The following is a 24483-nucleotide window of genomic DNA, read 5'->3' as shown; positions in this document are numbered from 1 at the left end:
GTGAGGAACCCCGCAAGAAAATTCCGGAGGGTTCACGAGCCACATTAAGCGACCCCTGTATGTCGAAATTGGTCCGAAGGTCTTTTGCAGCACGGTAACTCCTTCCTGACGGCTACTGACCACCGCTGCCCTGACTGCCGCCCTGCTTTGGCCCTTCCTTTGATGATGTATGGTAAGGCGAGACGATAGACGGGCCTCTGTTGGTGGAAGAAGACGTCCTTAGTTAAGTATCTTCGTGGGTCGCGCCCACAACTTTGGTTCTTTGTTAGATGTTCATGCTGATTTTGATAAAGGACTTATTGTGGGTTCTAAGGTTGAGAGAGCTATAAGGACACTTATTTCTTATAGATCCTTGTTGTTCTCTCAGACTTTTCTTGATTCTGATCCGTCGGTTAAACTGACGTCGAAAAATTATCCCATGAGAGAGGTTCCTCCAGAATGGAAGGAAGAGGTTGCGGCAGTAGGTGCTAATGCTCTATTACTTACCGGTAATCTTCATTACTCCGGGTCCCGTTGTCCTCGTCCCCTTCATAAACAGATTGGAGATTACTATCTCCCGACAGAAAAAAAGAGCAGAAGGCATGCTGGGACCCTAATACTGCCCCTCCCACCGGGAGTACATAAGCAGTACTTACCCAGCATCCCGTCTGTACAACCAAGCCCAGACAGGAAGGCCGGTCGCCCGGGAGGGAGGGAGGGGCGTATGAAGGGGACGAGGACAACGGGACCCGGAGTAATGAAGATTACCGGTAAGTAATAGAGCATTACCCCCAGGTCCCTTATGTCCTCGTCCCCTTCATAAACAGATTGGAGAATACCAAAGCAGAAAAACCGGCCTTCCAAAACCAAAAGCACCCCCAGGAAACCACATCAACGCAGCAACCCAAGGGAGCACCGAGAAGGAGGCAAGGGGAGACCGCAGGAAGCAACCGGCCAGCACCAAACCAGGACCGGAGACAACCCATAAAACAAGGCCAGTACCACAAAAATGAGGCCACCAACCAGAGAAACAGGAGACAGGGACAAAGAAAGAAGGCCAGCCCAGGCAAGAGGCGCAGGCCCAAGCACCCAGACCAACAAAAAAGGAGGAAGGCCCAGGCCAGAAACCGGCCCACCACACCAAACCGAAGGCCCCTGCCAGACGAAAGCATAGAGAAGAAAGCCAACAAACCCCGCAGAGGAGGCCAGGGCCAGGGATGAACCACAGCAAGAGCCGGCGAGCAGAACAGGAACCAGACCCCAACCAGACAAAAAAGGACCACGAAGGAGACAGAAACCCAAAAACCCCAGGAGGACAAAGCCCCCACAGGGAAGAAAAACCTCCAACCGAACAGGGCGGCCAAAACCCAGAACAGGCGGAGCAGAAGAAGCAATCCGGAACCGAACCGGAACCTCAAGACGGAGGGCAGAAAAAAACAGAAGCCAAGAAGGAGGACGACCGCACAGGCACCCAACACCCAGGCCAAGCATACAGCAAGGGCCAGAGCCACGGAACAAAAAGCCCTAGGGCGCATAGCACCCAGACCGGAAAACCACCAGGTCCGACCCCACATAACACTGAAGAGGAGCCAAGAGACAGCAAAAAAAGAGGGCAACAAGGGACAAAGAACCAGGAAGCCAGGACCGAAATCCAGCAACCCGCAAGGGCAGGAGGACCCACAGGCCCAACCAACCCAGGAAGAAGCCCACGTAGAGCCCAGGGCAAAGAAAAGGCAGGGAGGCCGAACGAGACCCCCAGCAACCCAACGCCGGACCAAACAGAAGGCCGGAAGAAAGAACAAGCACAGGAAACCACCAAAATAGAAACCCGAGGAAGCAGAGAAGCAGAGGGCCAAGCAGCAGAAGAACCCGGACACCCATGAGTCAGGAGGGAGAGCACGACAAGAAGGCCCAGCCAGAGAACACTCAGAACCAGAAGGAAGCCCGCAGACCAGGAGCAACAGGAGGCAACCCCGGAGGAGCCAACCCAGAAGCCCCGAAAACCCGGACCCACACAGGGCCGGACAAGGGACCCTCAGTCCATGAAAAAAGAAGAGGGCGGTCATCCAGACAGGAGCAACGGGGACCGAAGCTCAACAGCACCCAACCGAACCCCAGGAACCAGGCAGAGACACGGACACCCCACTAGAGGTGAACCAAACCCAGGAAATAAGCGCCGGCATGAGCAGGCCCAGAAGGACCCACCAGAACACGACACCAAGAGAGCACCCCGCCAGGATCCACCGAGAGAGCACAGACAAGGATACCCATCTGAAAAAGGGCGACCACCAGACGCCCAAAACCAGCAGAAACCAGAAACCCCTGCAGAACAAAAGAGGAGAAACTAGAGCCAAGTCAAGGACACAGCACCAGCGAAAGAGAGCCAGGCCCCAAACAAACCAGACATGAACGCCAGAGATCCAAAACGCGAACCGCCACTGGAAACACACTCCAGGGGGGACGCAAAAGGAAAGGGAGAGCAGGACCCAACCCAAACCGTCGGAGAAGCCGAACGCCACAGGCACCCCCAGGGAGCCACAAGCAGGAAAAAACCTGTACCGACCCAGCCGAACCACAGAGACCAGGCGAGAGTAGGAGCGCCACAGTCAATAGGAGGGGCGACTAGGACCCACCGAAAGAAGCCAAATACAAGCCCAGAAATGAGCAGGAGCGCCGCAGCAGCAGAGGAACACAAGGCCACACCAAGGAACCCCCGAAACCAGGAAACGGCAGTGCCAGAGCCATGAGCACCCAAAAAACAATAGCAACCAGCACGGAAGAAGCCAGAAACAGATGCAAAAAGGAGGCAGCAACAGCAAAAGATGCCCCCCAGCATACGGCAACACCGAACTCCAGGGAGGTCAAACCCCCGAAAGGAAAGGGACATCGTACCCCAGCGGACAGAGCGAGCAACCCCGAAGAGGGGCAGAAATAACCCACGGCACAGCCAAACACGGCCCACAACCAGCTGCACCGGACGGCAGCAGAGGAACAGAGCCAGCCGCACAGGCAAGGACCCCCGAGGAGGGAATCCAACCTAGTAACCCAGCCCACTCCAGGCCAGACCACAGCACGGGTTCCAACAACACCCAGCATCAGGACAGCGCAGAAAAGTCAAAAAACAGGCAGACCCCAGCGTGACCAAGAGAGCAAGAGAGGGCAAGCCCAAGCGGACAAGAGAGGACCACGACCCCAGACACACAACCCAGGGAGGCCACGTCCCACAGAGGCAAAGCGGCAGCTAGCAAGAAAGCCCACAAACACCAAGTGGAGCAACACAGAAGCCTCGGAGGGAAAGCGGCAAGGGGACAAGGCGGCACAAACCCGCTGCAAATGACAGCGGACGCGTAGCGCCAGCCCAGCAGCCAGGGAGCAGGATGCCGCAGAGGTAGAGAGCCAAACCGGCGACCAGGCCCCCGCAAGAGAGACAAGGCCATAAAAGACAGCCTACACGGTGAACCAAAACACCGGCAACACCGCACACCCCAGCACACCATCCCAGCCACCCGGAACATCCAGGAAGCCAAGGACGAGGAACAGCCCAACCAGGCAAGAACCCCAGCCCTGTAGACCACACACGAGGCCCGAAGTGGGGACGCAGAGCAGCAGCAGAGAGCAAGCAGCACAAGCAGGAGGCCCTAGGTACAAACCCCAGCGACACCAGGAGCCACCGCCACCCAAACAGGCCAAGGGCAACCCGCCAAAAATGGAACAGGAGCGGGAGGACCGGCACCACTATCAAAACATGGAACGCTTCATGAATCCGCGTGTCATCCTTGCGCAGGGGCCATGCTAATCCACTCTGTGGAAAGGAGCAACCAGCAGCGCGGGAAGAGCAGGAAGCGCCCAAAGACAGAGGCGTCCATCGGCCAACAGCCCCCGAAAGAAAGGGCCACACAGCAGCCCCAGTGCACAACCCACGAGAGCACCACGGGAACGGAACCCCAACACACACCGGGGACAGGACAGAGAGGGGCGGACACAGGGAAAAGAGAAGGAGCACACCAACTCTATGTCGCACCACGCAAACACCCGAAGTGCAGCAGAAAACCGCAAGTCACACAGCCACAGAATGGGAACCCGACGCAAAGGCACCGGAGCGCCCCACAAGAACACTAGGGACGGCACCCAAGGATAAATACAAGAGCGCAAGGCGCAGGGAGACCAGGCGAACAGTGCAGAAACACAGTATGCCGAGCCCCTGTCAGGCTCCAACCCGGGACCCTAGCCACAAAAGAGGCAGCCCACGCGGTAAGGCAGCATCCACAACTGGGAGGAAACCAGCACACGCAGAGGCAGCAGCCAGAAGAAGCGTCACACTGCCGCAGTCACAAACTCCGGCAGTAGAAGAATCACTCGGACTCAGGGCAAACGGGCAGGAAGGAGAAGCAAGGAGCCACGCACCCCAACACCCCCAAGCAGTCAAGCGACAGCGACATCAAAGAACCAGGACAGCGCCAGCTTAAAGGGAATCCAAGGGCGCGCCGGTCGGGATGTAGCTCAGTGGCAGAGCGCATGCTTCGCAAGCATGAGTTCCTGGGAGCAAACCCTAGCATCCCCAGGAGCCTCCGTCGCCCACCACGGACCTGAAATAAAGAAAAGAGCACCACAGCAGAGCGTGAACAAAAAATACCGCAATGCGGGACTCACCCAGGGCAGGGGCCGGACACCACCAGCAGCAAGGCCCCCACCCCAAAGGAAAGGTAATCCATGGGTGCGACTGTCGGGAAGGAGCACAGCGGCAGAGCGCATGCTTCGCAAGCATGAGTTCCTGGGAGCAAACCCTGGGAGCAAACCCCGGCATCCCCAGGAGCCTCCGTCGCCCACCACGGACCTGAAATAAAGAAAAGAGCACCACAGCACAGCGTGAACAAAAAAACACCGCAATGCGGGACTCACCCAGGGCAGGGGCCGGACACCACCAGCAGCAAGGCCCCCACCCCAACAGCGGGAAGGTACGGCACATAGGAAACGCGGCACGCCTCCCAAACGCCCAGCTTCAGGAAGACGTGCACGCGACCCGGAAGTACCCGGGAGCGCACCAGCCGCAAAGGGCCCGCAAGATCCAGGCAGCACACCGGCCACCACCGTCACGACCCCCAGCAAGCCCAGCAGGCCAGGGGACGGACCAGGAACGCCCCCCCCGCCCGCAAAGCCAGGCAGCCGGGCGGGGGAAGGAAGAAAGGAACGCCACACCAGCCCAGCAGGAGTAGCAGAACAGCACACCACGTCCATTCTGTCGACAGACAGAAAAAAAGAACAGACGGGATGCTGGGTAAGTACTGCTTATGTACTCCCGGTGGGAGGGGCAGTATTAGGGTCCCAGCATGCCTTCTGCTCTTTTTTTCTGTCGGGAGATAGTAATCTCCAATCTGTTTATGAAGGGGACGAGGACATAAGGGACCTGGGGGTAATGCAGCTATTCCTGCTCATTTTCAGCGTATATGGGTACATGTTCCATGGAAACGGTCTGAAGTATTGGCTCTTAAGCAGACTCTACCAGATCTTAGTAAGAACCCTGCAGGTTATTACAAAGAATTATCACAGACAGTTGATGCTTGCATCATGAATTTAGCTGATATCGACATGTTAATGGGAAATGTAGTCCCACAGACAAGATGGGCTAAGATTCGTAGAGAGGATCACGCGCAGGAACTAGGTGCTACTTGGGATGTTATAACTACTACAGATAGAGATCAAGTGGGTGGTGCAAAACCTGAAGCTTTGATTTCGGAACTCCCTGGTAGGATTATTACATTAATGAAAACTATGAGGCCTGCATTAAGAGTTAATTGGGATAAATTAGCAGCATGCAAGCAAAAGAAAGATGAAAGTGTTTCTGATATCTTCACTCGTTTCGAAGAGACCTTTATTGATCACAGTGGCCGAGATATGGCTACAGAAGGTGGACAGCGATTATTTGTGGACAAATTCGTATTCAATTTGCTTCCCGAGCTGTCACACAAATTAAAAGATTCTGAAAGTTCATGGGCTGTTTCTTTTTCTGCCCAGATATTGGCTACTGCACAATATTAGGAAAACCGAGATAAAGAAGAGAAGGAAAAGCAAGAGAAAAAGACGAAAGAATTAAAAACGAAGGTTCTCTTGCAACAAGCCTATCCTCCTCGCTATGTTCAGCCTCAATTTCAACAGCCTCCGCAGTTTCAGAGGTTGTATCAAAAACCTGAGCCATACATTCCGCGACCCTTGTTGGGACCTAATCAATGTGCCTATTGTAGAGAGGAAGGTCATTTTAAGAATAATTGTCCGGTTTTATTGCAACGCAATGGAGCGTTATCCTCTCCACAAGGTCGTGCTGGCCTCCAGTCAGCAAACAGAGGTAGAGGTCGAGGTGTGTTGACTCAAGAACAGCGTGCCCTTCCTTCTCCCAATTCTGTGAACTGTTTTGATCAGCAAAATGTTAGGTCTACGCAATATTATAATGAAGATTATTATGTTGAAAACGGAAATGAGAGTCTTCATGCCAACTAGGACAGCCATGGACAAAGTAAGGGAGTTGTGTCGATTCCAGGAGATCAGAATGGACCTTATGTTAACGTCACTACTATGGGTGTTTCAGAGCCATTTCTTTTAGATACTGGGGCGATGAGAAGTTCTATCATTCATTCTAAACTCCTTGGGGCACCTTTGTCTGGCTTAACGAATGTCTCTGTAGGTTTCTCTGGCGCCCCTGTTTGCAACCCAGTTTTTTGCCCTTTGCCTATTTCAGTTGGCCCTTATGACTTGGAAGCTCCACTTCTGTTGACGAATGGTTGCGGTGAGAATCTGTTGGGTTTAGACCTATTGAAAAGAATGCATGCTACGATATATTGTTCCCCTTCTGGTGTACGTCTTACTTTGGGACAGAAATTGATCTCCCCAATGCATTTGTCCAAAGATCAGTTTCCACCTGAACTACTTTCTCTTCCAGCAACGCTTTGGGCCACGGGTCCAAACGATGTGGGTTGACTTGAGATTCCACCTTATGTTGTCACTCTCAAGCCCAATGTTGAATTACCGCGCATCCCGCAGTATAAAATTTCCACTGAAGGTGAAAAAGCGCTTTTGGAAATTATTCATGATTTGATCCAGAAGGGTGTGGTTGAGGAAACAAGAGATAACACATGCAATAGTCCTATTCTTCCTGTTCTCAAACGCACTGATCCTTCTCAACCACCTGTATTTCGTTTCGTAATTGATCTGCGGGAGGTAAACAAAATTGTTGTCCCACAATTTCCTGTTGTTCCAGATATCACTGCTCTGTTGACAATGATACCTTCCACAGCGACTTGGTTCTCTGTTATCGATCTGAAGAATGCCTTCTTTAGTATCCCCATTGCAGAAGAGAGTAGGGATATTTTTGGCTTCTCTCTTGGAGGCCGAAGCTTCCGGTTTAAGCGCGCACCTCAAGGCTATTGTGAAAGTCACTCTATTTACAGCCAAGCTTTAAAATGTCATCTTGATACTTTTCATTTGCCGTCTGGTGCTGCTCTCATCCAGTATATGCATGACTTGTTAGTAGCCACTGACTCAGAAGAGATTTGTAAAAATGTCACTGTTGCATTATTACGCCATTTGTTTAATCTGAATCATAAGGTTTCACCTTCCAAATTACAATATGTCTGTCGAGAGGTTACCTACTTGGGTCATCTCCTATCAAAGGAGGGACGGCGATTAACACCAGAACGAATTCAAGCGATTACGCGAATGTCTGTGCCATCCACACAAAGGGAGGTACGTGCCTTTCTGGGTATCACCTCTTATTGTAGACAGTGGATCCCTAACTTCTCTCTAATAGCCAAACCTTTGTTGGCACTCACTTTAAAAGATACGCCTCAGCCCCTTCCATGGACTGATGAGTGCCAAAAGAGTTTCACTGATTTACGTACCGCTCTGTGTTCTGCTCCTGTATTGGGTACCCCCGATTACACTAAGCCTTTTACGCTCTATGTTCATGAGAGAGAAGGTTGTGCACTGTCAGTTCTAACACAGCAATTTGGAGACAAACAGCGGCCATGTGCCTATTTTTCGGCTACGCTAGATCCTGTAGCAAAAGCATTGCCCAGTTGTCTCAAAGCGACAGCAGCAGCAGCAATTTCTATCCGACAGTCTGCTGGAGTAGTGTTGGATAACACTCTCATTGTCATGGTGCCACATGCAGTGGATACCTTACTAAACAGAACGAAAACGCAGCATCTTACGAGCGCACGTCTAACTGGATACGAGCGGACGCTGTTGTCTAGTCACGTACACATTAAACGATGTAAGACCCTGAATCCAGCCACTCTGTTGCCCCTTCCAGATGAGGAAAGTGTTGAAGAACGGCATGATTGTTTCTTCCGTACTGAGGAAGAGACGAAAGGAAGGATCGACCTGAAAGATGCACCACTAGAGAATCCGGATGGGTAGACGGTTCTTGTTTTAAAATGCCTAATGGAGATACAGTTTCAGCCTATGCTGTGACTACTTTGCACACAGTGGTGGAAGCTGCACGTATTAGTCATAATTCAGCACAAGCAGCAGAATTCATAGCTTTAACAAGAGCCTGTGTATTGTCAAAAGGGAAGAAACTGAACGTGTACACTGACAGCCAATATGCTTTTGGTGTAGCGTTCAACTTTGGGCGTCTCTAGAAGGAAAGGGGTTTTCTCACCTCACATGGCACCAAAACACAACATGGTCAGTTAGTGACTGAACTCCTCGAATCACTTGCCTTGCCCACCCAAATAGCAATCGTGAAGTGTAGTGCACACAAGAAGATTACAGATGATGTTGGTCGAGGAAAGGCATTTGCAGATGAAACAGCGAAAAAGACAGCAAGAGATTCTACAAGTCGAATGTATGTGGCAGGTCCTGCAAATTGGGTCAGAGAGAGAGGAATGTATGAGAATACAGTAGAAAGTGTAAAAGCGATTCAGAAAGAGGCTTCAGAGAGGGAATTGAGCAAGTGGAAAGAAAGTACAGGAATGTTAGACAAGAGGGGTTGTTGGATAGAACTATCTGAACATCAACGTTGGCTGTTACCGGATGCCTATGTACTCCCAGTGGTTACTATGGCACATGGTCCAGCGCACTTACGTGCGAAAGGTATATGCAAGCTTCTGGCTCCAGTGTGGCAAAACGATAAAATCCCAAAATGCGCAGACAATGTAGTAAAACATTGTATTGTTTGTCTGATGTACAATCCGGGAAAGGGAACCCCAACTCCAGCTGGTCACTTTGCCTCTCCGACATATCCATTTGAGGTGTTGCAGATCGATTATATTCACATGGAACGATGCAACAACCTCAAATATGTTCTGGTGGTAGTATGCGCCTTTTCAAGATGGATAGAAGCATGCCCCCTAAAGGATAACACAGCCTTATCCACAGCTAAAGTTTTACTAAAAGAAGTTTTCCCCAGGTTTGGTTTGCCGCGCATTGTCTGGAGTGACAATGGGAGCGAATTTGTTGGCCAAGTTATGCAGAAAGTTTGTGCAGGTCTTGGTATCAAGCAAAAGTTTCATGCGGCAAATCATCCCCAGTCAGCGGGTTTGGTAGAATGCTAGAATGGAACTTTGAAGTTGAAACTAGCAAAGGTTCAAGCGAGTACAGGACTCAATTGGCCCGATGCTTTGCCATTAGCCTTGCTATCCACCAGAACTGCAGTACACTCTCGTTTGGGACTTAGCCCTTACGAAGTGGTTTTTGGACGCCCAGCTAATGTATGGGGAGTCCCTCGCCCTAAGAAATATTCAGACTTGCTATATCCAATGTGGATTGATTATCTGCATGATCTTACGACTAAATTGCGTGTTCTCCATCAACAGGTTCAGAGTGCTCTGTCGGAGGCTTCCACAGACCCAGGTCATTCCATCCGACCAGGTGACTGGGTCTGCATCAAAAACTTTCAAAAGACAAAGAATTTGGAGCCCAGATGGCGGGAGCCCAGAGTGGTCTTGCTGACCACGAGAACAGCAGTTAAAGTCGAAGGAAAGAAAAATTGGATTCACGGTGTGCATTGCAAGAAAGTGCCTTTGCCTTTGCCCTTTGATCAGTGGGTTCGTAGAGGTGTTGGTGACTGTGAAAGTGAAAAGACTCCGCGATTCGTGCCTTTTAGTGATGCACACCTGAATGGTACACTGTCTGAGAAAGAGGAAGACGACGTTTTGCAAGAAGCAATACCACCACATCGTCGCTTAGAAACGACTAATCCACAAACATTGTTCCAAGACCAAAGCATACCTGGGAAAGAACGATATAATTTAAGACCTAAACCAAAGAACATTTAAAACTTTTCTCTCCTGTGTAGTATTCTGTCCCGGTTGCAGGGTCACGGTAGGAGTCTGAATCACGACCTGAGTAGTGGCAATAGGCCTGCAGGACTTAACAGTGTCATAGGACGGTAGACAATCGTGATTTAGCGATTGAGGAAGATTGCCGTGAGCATCCATTAGTAAGATGGAAACTACACTAGGCAAAAGAGAGAGAAAAGAAGAAATGAAGAAAGAATCCTGTAAAATAATGTACAGTCGTTTCAGTATAACTTTATGTGTTATTATATTATTTTGTATTGTTTTGGCATTCATAAGTTGGATTATTTATGCTCTGCAGCCAAAAGTTGTCTCTCCTTCTTCTTTTTCGTCTTCTTCAACTGTCTCTCCACATCTCTTTCATACTCTTCCTCAACATGAACTTATTAGAAGAACTGAATATTATAACAATTCCTTTATCCAGTTATTACATCAGCATCAGTTAGTGGTCAATACGACTGATTGTTGGGTGTGTGGACTTATGCCACACACCGCAGAGAAAGGAATGCCATATTTAGTTCTCCCGTTTTCTTATGAGGGTTCTGCTTGGGCTTATTTCGTCATCTTCTCTAATGCTTATCAAAGCAAATTCAGACGATCTATTAGTTCACATGTTAGCGATCCCGATTTTAGTCATAGTTCTTTGATTAAGGGAATGGTAGCTATGGCTGAAATCATGGAAAATAGTAAAATCTCCATTGACGAAAGAAAGGCATACACCAACTGGATGTCACCCAATATATGTCTAGTCTTAGTGATAAAGTTGAGAAAGGAAAGTCTTCACCGATTTGGACTATACCACATCAGGGCAACTTCTGTTTACAGATAAACGATCGCTCTTCTGACACTATACAAAGGAATAACTGCTCCTACACGTACGTTTATTCCTCTCAGAACTCGCCTCCTCTAGTGCCGTCTCGAGGCACCTATTTCATTTGCAATAACAGAGCTTATACATGGTTACCAACGGGTTTCTCCGGTACTTGTTATATAGCCTTTCTTCTTCCCCCTACTTACACCGCTTCCGCAAACCATCATCGAACCAGATACGGCAGAGGGATTATCGATTCGAAGGACACAGCAGGACAAGAGGGAGGAGATTTCCTCAAAGGATTTCTTCCTTTCTGGGGTCCAATGGCCAACAGCAGAAATAGAAGGCAACTGGTTCATGTCGTAGAGACCACAATAGACATCACTGTAGGAGCCTTGAGTAACATCACGGCAGAACTACAGGCGGATCGTCTTATGACCTTACAGAATCGAGTTGCCTTAGATTTTGTTCTCGCAGATCGTGGTGGAGTATGCAAATTGATCGGGTCAAGTTGCTGTATTTTCATACCTAAAGACGCCCCGACAGTATACCAAGCTATCTCCAAGTTGCACATAATCTCTGAGTCTATTCACCAGGACGAAGGAGATTGGTCTTTTACGGAGTGGTTTTGGGGACTACTGTCCAAATGGGGTTGGAAAGCATTGACATTTCTTGGTATAATTCTGACCATTATTTTCTCCTGTTGCCTTTGTATGCACTGTGGTCCCGCCATCTGTGACCTTTGTGCTACTATGTGCATTCCAAAACCCAAACCACAAGTAACAGAAAACATAAGAATGATGTTACAGCAACAACTCGACCTCATGACTATCGACGTTGACTCAGATTAGCATGAGTCTATTTTGCCTGAGTTCTGGCAAAAGGAGGGTCTGAGGAACTTCGATTTCCGATCGCGATCGAATCGACCCGCCATTTTGTGCTCCGCCGCCATTTTATGTTGCCATCACTCAGGCAGCACCGCGAGCAAAGTCTATTCTGCTTTTTCTGCAACCTGGTGTCGAAATACGCTTTCTGCCTCTATTTACAAAGCTGGTGTTAGGACTGGCCGAGTACACTAATCCCTGTCTGGCTTTCCTAATCCCTGTCTCAACTATCTATTGATTCACACCATTCTTTTCTGACTTTATCTTGTCCCCTGGCCTTCACTGCCTTCTGCTAGCATTCTCTCGTTTCACAACTGTCCTCCAACACACACAAACGTATCTCGCCACCTGCAAGTTAGTTATGAATCTGTTAATGAATTAGCTTGAGGGAGGGGTGACAAACATAGTTGGAGGAGAGGTTTCTTCGAGTCATCTGACACTTTTGTTTTCCAATCTCTCCTATTGGTTCTATCCTGTTTTCCAACCTTCCTTATTGGCTCTTTCTTGTATGTTCTGGGAGTGTTTTTTGTTAAATGTCTGAACCCTATATGGTATAAAACCCTGTGCGCCACAGAGTGAAGTGGCAGTCTCGTGAGAACCTACTTTGTGTACTTCTAGGATAACTGTACTAGCTGCAGCTAAATAAATCTGATCTTCTAACGCCGACAGAGTGTCCCGTGTCTCTGTGTAGCTGAGCAGGAGAAACCCAGGAGATTAAGGCGTACCCTGCGCCGCCAGGCCCAATTGGTATTGGTTCTTCACTGGTCCTGGCCATAAACAGTCCATGCACAGGTAAACCCTGGCAATGAAAGGACTGAAAGGCCTGCTGGAGGAGCCTGCAATTGGTGGCATTGAAAACCTCTACTGTAGCCATGGAGAAGGTGGAATTTCTGGTGGAATTGTCTAGTGGGAGTAGAAAAGCTGGTCAGAGCCAGGCGCGATCTTGCTTAGACTCGGATAGCATGATGGGCTGTTCATCCTCCTCGGACAGTGGTGTAAGAACGGAAGGAAAAGGCACAGGGGATGGTGTTGGAACAAAAGTCAGCACCAGACCTGGTGTTGAACCCGATACGGGTTGAAGGGCACAGACAGCGCAGAGGGCAAAAGTCTGACTGGAGAGATCCTTAGAGCTCAATGGTATGCATGAGGGAGCCGACAAAGTGGCAAAAATGTTCAGCCTGGCCTCTACGTGATGCAACGTTGCAGACATAACCATGAAATCGGGGTGCACCATGACCAGAATTGGAATCGGCTCAGATGGAGATTGGGAGCGAGACCTGGAGGCACACTGATGCCCTTTCTGGAGTCCGGGACAGGGAGGGGCCAATTCTCACTCTGACATATCTCTTGGATTTTCCCAAACATTTCGACCCAGATGAAGATCTGCCATGGATACCACTTTGGGAGTTGGAACAGGACCTTACTTTTGACTTTAACCGTTCGCACTGTGTAGTCTTCTCGCGTTTCTGATGTAGAGATTGGCCCCACAGTCCCGTATGTCCTTAGGGTTCATCTGGGCGCAGTCTTCACAGGCCCTGGAGTCCTCCGTGACCAAAGACACCATAAACAGACTTTGTTGGGGTCTGTTACAAGCATCTGTTTGCGACAGTCCCTGCACAGTTTAAACCCTGGTGTTTTAAGGGGTGACATTTTCCCTTGCACACTGAATAATCTGGAAGAAAGTGATGGTCAAAAGACCAAGGAGAAGCTTCGTATCCACATCTGAAGGCACAGAAAGAAAGGAACTGATGACAGTGTGCATGGGTGGAGCTTATAAGCATTTCCAGAGTGGAACAATGTCATCCCAGAGCTGCACAACGCCACCTAGTGGCATGAGAAATGTACTGCTATTAAAGTTTCCAGATGCAGTCTTATGACTGGGAAATATTTACAAGACAAGGAATCTGCGGTTAGAAGTATCTATCAGAAAAGGTAATAATTCTAGGAGAGGAAATAGTTTCAGATGTTCAAACGGTCATGCTTGATAGAAGCCAGGAGTTAGTTAAACTGCAATGCACACATGCATGTATACTTTTCGTATACTCTTTTGTGAAAATCTAAGAAAGAAGCGTCAGCACAAGGATGAAACTAAATGGAGTTTTGTCCATGAGTTGATTGTGATTTAATTCAATAATAAATCCTAAGAAAGATAGAAAGTAGTTATCCTTAAGTGTGTTGGAGAAGCTTGTTTACCTACCGCCAAAAAATACAAACAGCAAACAGTTTTTCAGACTCAGTCCTTCTCTTAACTGTCTAGGAAACTGGAATAAATGGTGGAGCATTGTGGGTTTCTGGATAACATTAGTGGGTCCCTTTAAAGACTCCCTAAACTACAAAAACTGTTGTAAAAAGCCTTTGGGTGGAACAATGTGAAGTTCCCTCTAAGGCAGTGCAACTAGGATCTAAAAATAGTACCACTGGTGTGGTGAAAGGATGGAATCTAACCGTACCAGTACCAACCCTTTTTCTAATCTTTTCAACGACCACCACTGAGGGACAGAAGGCTGTAATCTGGATACAACTGTCCTTTCTTACCAGAATAGGAGATCCTTATTGAGTGGAGAGTCCAGAAGCTCCGAGCGTGAGCACGTCTGTGTGCCTTGTTCTACTCATCAAGTTTAAAGCAATGAAGAACACATCAGCTTAACTGAAATATGACTTCCTCAGCACATGTGTAATATAAGGAGTAGGAGAAATGTGCAGAGGACATGAAACATCCAGTGAAGCCATGAGCCTCACCAGTCAAGGAGAAGCCATAGTGTGAAGAGGAGAAACTGGCAGAAAAAATATACCAACTTCTTGCCACTTTGCACTCCATCTAAAGGAGCAGCCCTCTGAAGTGTTCAGCATTGCGCCTATAAATAAAATGCAATGTATAGGCATTAATGATGCTCTCCTGCGAGTAAAAAAAGAACTGTAGGGAGTGTAATAAATCTCATTTTGTAGGAGAGTCCACTTTGATAATCCAAGTGTCTAGGTATGGCAAGATATGCACCCCTCCCACAATAGACTGCTTTCCAATGCCTCCCAAAAAATGGTAAGCAAGGAAGAGAGCGTGTGAAGAGAGATAAAGGAAAATGCTCAGTGAACGTCATGAAATAATATATAATTGATCTGAATTCCTGAGAGTGGAGGGTCTGTCATTAGAAGCTTTCCTGGAAATTTGAATTACAGAGATACTGTACCCAAACGGGTTGTCAGATCTGTTTTTATGCAGGGTACATACAGACCATGGTCACCCGCCTCCCTCCCCCACTGCTGTGATCTCTTCCACCCTATAACTGGCATACTCCTAAACTTTGAAGACAGACACAATTCTTCAGCAATCCCTGTGTTGTCACTCAATAAATATGAGGGTCTAACAATCATTTACGAGGGTCTGTCTGTGGTTGGAGAAACAATCTCTAATAACTACTGCTGATCCAAACGTACAGTCCTCAGAAATTGCCAATCACGATTCTTTAATTCTCCTGAGACTGGCTGACACTGGTTGGATGATTTGGAGAGGCCCCAAAAAGAGTCCTGACTCCTGGTGCATATTCGGTCCGTACTCTCAGGAGTAAAATTGAGCTGGGACATATAGTGATGCCAGCACTCACTCAGAAAACTTGTTTACAGTAAGCGAAGTTGGAACACTGTTGCCCTTTTAACAAATAGATTAGAAGTGACTGTGTTGGAGATGCCTTCTGTGTTGGGTAACTATGATTGTTGTCATGTTGTAAAGTGATAGGCGTTTTGTCATTGGCTGGTACTTCTGATCTGACGGGTAGTTGCTGTTTGAGGGCAATGTTGACAAGGCCGCAAGATGTCAGGATGGATGGCCACCTCTTTGGTCTGCTTCCCTGACCCACTTTCTTTGATCTTTTTGAACTATAGGAGGGGCGACATATTCAGTCGTGCACCCTTTTCCAGAAGGCAGTGGTAGGGAGACTGACTAAGCTCACTGTTTGTTGCACACTGTCAGTAAAGGGCTCTGCTGTATTGATACTTGCTTTGTACACATTAGGATGGGAGGTCGGATAAGTGGGTGAGCCGTTGGTTCGTGATGGGGTCACACCATGCAATTTAGGGGACAATTAAGAATTTCTGTACTTTACAAGTGTTTTAAAGTTTGCTGTTGATGCCGGGGCTGGAGGTAGGGGGGGGGGGGGAAGATGGAGAAATTCTGTTGAATAAGCTACTTACCTTCAGTAATGCTGTTTTTGGTGGATCCCCAGCGGCAGATTTCTTACAGGCATGACATATGTGCTTTAAAGAGGGGTCAGAGATCACACTCCAGGCATGTGCAGTGAGTGACTGCACCTGCCAGCAAGGGAGGGGGGGTCCACGAGACACCCTTGCCGCCTTCAAAGGGCCGGCTTTAGGAAGTGCACTGTCTGTGCACCTCCTAAGGGCATGATGTTTACCTCTGCACCTGCATCCATATTAGGGCTCTGGTGCAGAGGCAAAGTGATACCCTAATTTGCAGGGAGCCACGCCTCCATGCAAATGAGGGAACGTGCACTCAAGATGGGGCTGATTCTACATGTGTAGCAGCGTTATCACTTTCGCAAACTGAAGGTAGAAACATATGTCACTAGATGGGCTCAAGGCTCATGTACTGATGTGCAACACCTATTTGTAGATGGTTATCTGTCAAATGTGATACGTTGGACAATTTTTAATAGTCTGTATGCCAGACTGGCCAGGGCATGAGTAGTGTTCACAATGCAGCCTGGTTCTGCAGTTCTCAGAAAGCTGATATCGCTAGTGGAGGGTTTTTGGGAGTCCAGAGATACAACCCTTCATTGGCATTGCGCCGAGGCGGTCTTGGGCATGCACTGGTCATGAAAGTAAGGCAGGATCAAGTGTTTAGTGCTGCTTGATTTTTGACCAATGGGACTGTAAAATAGAACAAGCATTTGCAATGTAGGTCTCGCATTTGCAAGACTTAAATCTATAAGCGGGTGCTGTGCTCAAACTTTAAGCGCAGAGCTGTAAACATAAAAGCGGATGCCGCCCATGCACAGTAATTAAAAAATTATTATGAAAGTGGGCGCCGTGCTAATATATAAAGCTCAGTGCCTGTGCATACTTAAGTTATATGCATGGCGGCCCGTGAAGTGGGTGCCGTGGTGATTAAAAAAAAAAAACATGAAACAGGGTGCCACGGTGATAGAATATCACTAGCACAAAACAAAAGAAGTAGTCCCTAAACGAAATACGTAAACAATTATAGCGTAACAAAACTTTAGTTGGCCGGTGCTCCTTGCGATAAAACTGAAGTGATGTATTGGGAGCGCTAACCAATAAGGAGCCAGATAAGAACAACAACAGAGGTGTTAACCAATGGCAAGCATCGGTGGGGTTATATTCTGTATAATACTTACACCAGGTCTTGCAGATAGCACATGCACACTGCCTAGGTTCGACCTAAAAATGAAAAACAATATTCGTAGGGACCTTGGGAATACTAGCTCCAAGGCAACAGAGGTTCCTTGAGACTCATTCACAAATATTTATGATGTAGGAATCAGTCAATGAATGACCGAGATCAAATGTGTCACATAAAAGGAACATTATATGGTAACATGATAGATGACCGCAAGCATATTTAAAGTCACTCAATAAACATTCATATAACCTTTTTAAATTCAACAGTCATTATTCAAGGAGTGCTACAAACAAATATCTGAGGGACCAGTGCTTTTGTATCGTGAACAAGATTGGAAATCTACGAAATAAACAAAACAAAGGAATACGTTTTGGATGTTCTGCTTTAAATTTCAGGAATGAATATTATAGATTACAACTCGATAGAGCTCACTGTTTTAATAAGACAGTCTGATACATCAATAGAGTGAACCTTTTGACCCCACAAGAACAAAATAGGCGGGAATTTTATCATGATTAAGGTCAAAATACATTTAGGAGTAGCCCCCCCATGTCAGTCGGTCCAAAACAAATGAATTCCTAAAAAAAGGCAATGACCCTTCGAGTCCTGTACTTGCAGCGACAGGGGGCACCTGTTTGTTAAATGGCAATACAAATGTTTTTTGACTTGGCATTAATTATGGGTATGGTCATATATCACTAGGCTGAGTCTCTTCGAGACCTCCACTGGCTTCCAGTGAAGAAGAGAGGAAAGATCAAGGCACTGTGCTTAGCTCATTAAACCCTGTATGGCAACGCCTCAGCATACCTGGAATAAAAATCTTTCCTGGTACAAACCAAATTGGATATTACGATCAACTAATACCAGGACAATAATCATACATAAAATCAAAAGAGAGGTGGGGTGGCAGGAGTTTTTTCCATACTACAGCTCAATTGTGGAACAATCTCCCTGAACATCTGAGAAGCCAGCCTAATCTGCTCCGATTTAGGAAGGAGCTTAAAACATGGTTCTTTTCTGGCCCATTACGATAAGGGTACTCAGAAGACCTTAGTCCAGAACTACTCATTAGACAGTGCTTTTACACTAGCGCCAAGACGCCATTGACATTCGAACACCTTAGAAGTATAATCAATATCAATGGAGCAGGTGTTGAGTAATGCACGCTTTAAACAAACAGTTCGAACCCCTTCCCAGGACGCCTTCCAGATGTGAAGGTGCATAGGATTTATCAGACCTGTACAGATGCCCCAGATGTGAAGAGAGGCAGCATTATCTGTACATGGGCGTGGAAGCACCAGCTGAATATAACAAAGTAGAAAACTATAGTGTCAACTAGGGTCAGTGACAGGACCAGTTATTTAAGGAACTTTAATACATTGTGTTTTAGTGCGACATTGACTGCTACATGGAAGGAAGATTCCGTATAGATTTGTTGCCTACTAGCCCGAGACAGTATAGCTGTAGCAACATATTAGCTCCATACAAATACATTTGTGGCATAAAGATGTGTTCTGTGGCTGATGGCTACACATGTCTAAACCCCAAATTGCAGAAGGTCTGAATGTATAGCATATGTTGACCAATGTTCTATTGTATCACTCTAATACCCAAACACCCAATCACTGTTCCCCAGCTTCGAACATATTTAACACATAGGGCCCAATGCTGATGCGGTTTGGAAAGCTTCCCAACTGAATGGGTTTGGGAATGATTTCCAACCGAATCGGATCAGGAGAGTCCAACCGACCGAGTACGATGCATCCGGATGCTTCCAGATACGATTTGGTTGGACTCCCTTTGACTTCAATGGGAGCCTTTGTTCCGACCGACTGCATAGGCTCCCATTGAAGAAAGGGGTGGCTGGGGAAAATCAGGTACCCCTGGTGCCTGCCACACTGTGCATGGCTGGTAAGGGAAGACCCATGGGTACCCCCATGGGCCTGATTGGGAAGGCTCCAGGTGCAGGGGGGCCCACTATGGGCCCCCAAATTCTGATTCAGATTGCCGCTTCGAGTTGGACAGCACGATTCAAAAAGTCTGTCCAAATCCAGCATTGTACTTGGACATTTCAAAACGTGGCCCGTAGAGACGTACAATTCTTCTCCGTACGGCTTGGTCATTCCAAATGCCGTTGGGTTTGGATTGGGATATTCCTAATGCCTAACTCGCATCATACTCGGTCGGTTGGAAACCTTTCCTAGTTGGTTGGAAAGACACATTCCTGATCCGATTTGGACAGAGCAAATGCCGTTAGGAGGTCTTCCTAACCGCATCAGAATCAGGCCCATAGTATAGTGCAAGGTGTAGGGCCTGGGGTGGTCAGCCGTGCAAAAGTCTAAGTTCATGGTAGGAACTGTGAACCGTGCTGTTTTCCTGCCACTATGGAATGCAGTTACTGCTCGCTGACCTATTGCATGGACCTTCTGGTTTAAATGCGAATTAAAGAGAAAAACTCAGATCTAGACTCAGGTGCAAGTACCCTTCTTTCAAGGCTGATATAAAGTAGCTCAGGGTGAAACTCTGCTCTGTCTCCTTTTAAAGAATTCTCTCTGTATCTCCTTTTCATTTTCAGGAAAAGCATTTATGTTTACTTGAGGGAGAATTGTGGGTAGAACAAGTAAAGATGCAGAAGAATGGAAAACTGTACCACTGATGTGCAATGTTTGGGACCCAATGGTCCAAGTTTATCTCCCACCTCCTATTTATGTATTTATTTTATAAAGCGCTCCTTCACCTTGAGGGATAATAAAATGCCATAGAAAAAAATCGAAATACAAAAACCCACTTACGAGTCAATGATTAAAAAAAATCTTTAAAATTAAGTTTAGTGGCATCAAAATATTTCAAGGATGGCCCAAACTAACTAGCATGTTCAAAGAAAAAGATGCAGAGTAAAAGGCAGTATAAAAAAAATGAATGCTTCAGAACTCTCAGATTCAGAGATGATCGTGGGCATTAGAGATCACTCAATGCCAGTGAGAACTCACTTAAAAGTGCCGCAAGGTAGCTGCAAAGCAAAGACTGGAAATATGAGCAAATCGGAAAGGACCGCCAAGGTGACGCACAGCCTGTGTAGTGAGTAGTAGTAGTGCAGTAGGATGGACAACAGAGGCACTGAAGGTGAGATAAAGTGGAGACAAAGGGAAGTAACTGAGGAGGGTCACTGGTATTCTCAATAGGTAGAGGGAAGTAGCCCTGGTGATGATTATCAAAGCATCGGTTTAGTATTTGGAGCTTGGGCATCTCTCAGGTACTTTTTTAACTAGGCAAGTCTCATGTCTACTGGAAGAGAGTTCCTGCTGGAGGTGTGACCACCAAAGTTGGATTGCTGGACTCTGGGAGTACACACAAGAGCTTTCTTTTCAGATTGAAGGTGCCTGGTTGGTGGGTTTGATCCTGGCCATGGTGCGAAGTGGGCCAGAGATTCAATAAATCCTATGATAGATGAACAGCGCTTTGAAATGAATCCTGCTAGCAATGGAGAGCCTTTGCTGGAGTGGCATGGTGTGCACTCAATATATGGAAGACAAGGACTTCTTGATTTTTAACTAATTGTAACGGTTTTACATGGTTTTGGAAAGCAGTGTAGGCAGGTGCTGCAAGAATATGGCCTACATAGTCATGACCCTTTATTTGTCCAACTAGGAGGAATTCAGACACTTCATTGGCTCCTTCCCATGCTCCAGGTGAAGGCTTCAATGCAAAATGAAAAAAAGGCCTTCCACTTTAGGAGTTGTAATGGTGTGTATGTTTAAAATCTTATCCTTACCTTCTGCTGCTTGCTGTCCCTCGGATCTGTGAGGGGCCACTGAGCTGAGGCTGTCAGTTCCCAGTGTTAGAGTGGTCCCATAATCAAGAGTTGTGGAGCTCTTGAGAAGCAGTACTGTTCACAACAGATTGAAAAGAAGCCACAAATCCCAAGATGTGCTAGTGGTGGAGGGGTGAAGAGGCTGACTCCTGGTGCAAGCAAGATACGGTGTATGCCCCGGATCATCGGGAAAGGAAAGGTGACATGTACAAATACAAGATGTCTAACCAGCATTGGAGAAAGGATCAGAAAAAGACAATAATGCTCAAACACACCGAGTGTGTCGCCAATACCTAAGGAACAGTCAAAGAGCCTCTAAGATCCACATTGAGACACACACGCCAAAAATATCTGAAGCCAAGTTCTCGGAGCAAGACATTCACAAGATGATTAGCCTGAGGCCTAAGTTACTGCCCAACACATGGCAGTGAATCACTTAAGTGATCCATGCACACAGAAGCATCTGGGAACACATATTCTAGTGGGACTACGCCAATTGAAGATTCCCGAGTACCCCAAACCCTAGGCTGCTGTAAAGGCCTTTCGCCTCTAAGTCACCCGACAACCCCCACTCATTGCGATTGAGCAGAACATGCAATCAAGCCTCTACAGAAGTAACAGTTGCAGACCTGGAGCACCAACAAAAAGATAAGTGCTGCCCTGAAATGACTGCAAAACATGAGCTTATCTACAAAGAAGAAAAAGCAGAAAAATAAAGAGGAAATCAAATTTGGTGTAAATGGTTTGAGCACTAGAGTGGAGTGTGAGGAACCTTTGTTGCACACTAGGTAAGAAAGACCTGGTTCCTGGATCTTTCGAAGGCAAAAGCCCTGGTGAAGTGAGCTCCTACAGGTGAATTAGGAATGAAGGGTTTCCCCATGTGCACAATGCAAAGGTTTTATGATGGGATATGGTTCTGTTTGATCACAGGGGCAAAGACTCGGAATCACAGAGCCATGGGGTACTGGACTTCGTGGCACAAATATGAAGGTGACACTGAAACGTTCAGATTGAAATGCGCCATAAAAAGAAGTTGCTGGAAACTGTACTTAGCGCATGAATGATTGGCCACAGAGGACTTAAAAAATTAAAGGCTTTACTTGGGAAGGATATTGCTGGGTTGGGCCTCAAAACACACGTTTGGAAATGAAATTTTAATTTTTAAATAGGCCAATTTATTTTCTTAAATCTTCATACTCACACAGTGAAATTGTTGTATTTTCTGATACGCACGATTGTTTAAAAGTGACATCATTTACAGAATACTTGTTACATTGCAACTGAAAACTGTTGCTATTGTGCAAATACATTTAAAAGCAACACAATACTACTTGTATAAAGATTCACTTTGATAGATTCACGTGCTGTACGATCAGGCAATAAGCAGCATTTGTCACTTACTATATAAAGTACTTTATTTGTGTGCTAGGCAGTCACACTTTCCTGGTCAGCTCGCCAAGTAGACAAACTGGCACAACATTTGTTATCATTTTCAGCTTACTTAGTAATGATGTGCGCAATGCACATATAACCAGGATATTGCTGTTTTAAACCACTGCTAGGCTAAGCTAGACTGCTCTTTAACAGCACTGCCTCAAGTAGAATCTCTCCTGGTGAAAGAGCAAGAAAAAACAGACAAACAATGAAAAAGTAAACGCAATGAAAGAGGTTTGAGACAATTAACCCCGCACTGGTAAATAAGTATGGAAATGGGAATCACTCATGTTGGGGATTCCAGTGTCCTTAGTCAATGCTGTCTCTTTCATTACTAGTTGGCAATTCACTAGGTCGGTCGCAGAATGGGGAGAAGCTTGATAAAGAAAGCTGTCAATCAAGGCATATGAAGCACCATGGGAGTGTCTCTTTACACCCCAAAGTGCCATCCTTTACCAATTTGGCACCAACTACGACTTCTAGATAAATGTGCAAAGCTGTAGCAAAGCATGGGATGAGGAAGAAATAGGCAGGTGTTGTGAGGAAGGGAAAGCAACGATGAGGCACACAGGTATCACCAAAAAGGACATTTTTTCATGTTATCGTAATATTAACTGTTTCAAATGCTGTGAGTGGAGGAAAACAAAACATGCGAGACAGGGCTTCAAGACAATTCATGCAGAAATCCATGGCCGAAAATGACATCTTGTATGGAAGACATGTTCAAAAAGTGACACTTGCAAAACGCATGCGTTCCACACCACATTGTTTTCACACACATGTACCATAGAGACTTCACCGGAAGGGAAAGCACTGACTGCTTTGGTAAAAGGAGTATGACCTCCCTGCTGAACTTGGCCTCCTCAAAAGCTGTAGAATTAGTAAATCCGAGATGATACCCTTTGCAATAGTGGCATGGAGTAAAACAATGATGCCACAACCTGATGCTCAGTGACTAAGGGATTTTTTTGTTTTTCAATGCGCAATTTAGGCACTCAAAAAACACTAACTTTGCACAGCATTGCTATCCAGAGACAGAGGAAATCTGGCCTCCATCTTTGGAATGAAGAGGTCTCGATTTAAATGAAGTTGTTAGCTCTTTTGGAAAGAAGAAAGGGACCAGTCCACAGTGGAAAGCAGTGCAAATCGCTTTTGTAAGAATTGTAGAGATGAAAGCTCACCAGCACTTCTGGTAGAGTTGATCGTCGTCATCGTCCAAAAGTCTCAAATCCCTTACGTGCGAGCAAGTCCAAGATCAAAAACAGGTCCCCTGAGGGACAGGATCCTTAAAATCAGGAGACTATCGAAAAGGAGCTCCACAACTTAATTATTCAAACAGAAAACAACAGAAAGTTATTTAAGTACGCTAAAATGGCTATCAATTAATGTTTACAGTTTATCTTTTAAACCCTACAGGGTCTAAAAAGAAAGATAAAGTCAATCAATTTATATGTCTTCAGGGGATTCAAGAATCTGAATATCCGCGACAGACTCATCACATGCCCTCATGCATTACATTCCTGCATCAGCGCGGGGTATCTTGTCGAACCCTACAGCATGCCGCGGGGGACTGGAGGGTGATCACAAGAGGGAACTAGGGTTACTTACTAACTGCTTAATCATAAGGGGCCATTTGAAACCACATGTTCTGTATCAGTGGCTCAATTATTTTGACTGATGGACCTATGTACTATGCAGCAAAAAGACGCATTCGTTCCTGTACCCGGTTGTTAAAACTTAAAGACATAAAAAGAAATAAAAAAAAAGAACCTGAATATCCAGTGCCAACATCATAACGATTTGCTTTTTCATAATATAGGGCCTAATTCAGAGTTTGGCAGATGGGATACTCCATCAGCAATGTGACACATGTCCCAGCCTCCATATTACAAGTGTGT

At 46.7% G+C, this 24483-nt stretch overlaps 1 long non-coding RNA gene and 1 pseudogene across 7 annotated transcripts in view; one reads left to right on the top strand and one right to left on the bottom strand.

Moving 5' to 3' along the window:
- Positions 1-24483, top strand: part of LOC146790108 (uncharacterized) — a 117317-nt gene that overhangs the window by 70843 nt on the left and 21991 nt on the right. The window lies entirely within an intron of this gene.
- LOC146790109 (U6 spliceosomal RNA) lies at positions 3719-3789 on the bottom strand (annotated as a pseudogene).

The sequence above is a fragment of the Triturus cristatus genome, chromosome 10 (assembly GCF_964204655.1).
Source record: "Triturus cristatus chromosome 10, aTriCri1.1, whole genome shotgun sequence".
NCBI lineage: Eukaryota > Metazoa > Chordata > Amphibia > Caudata > Salamandridae > Triturus > Triturus cristatus.
The sequence above is the reverse complement of the archived record's forward strand: the minus strand, read 5'-3'. Positions and strand labels throughout refer to the sequence as shown.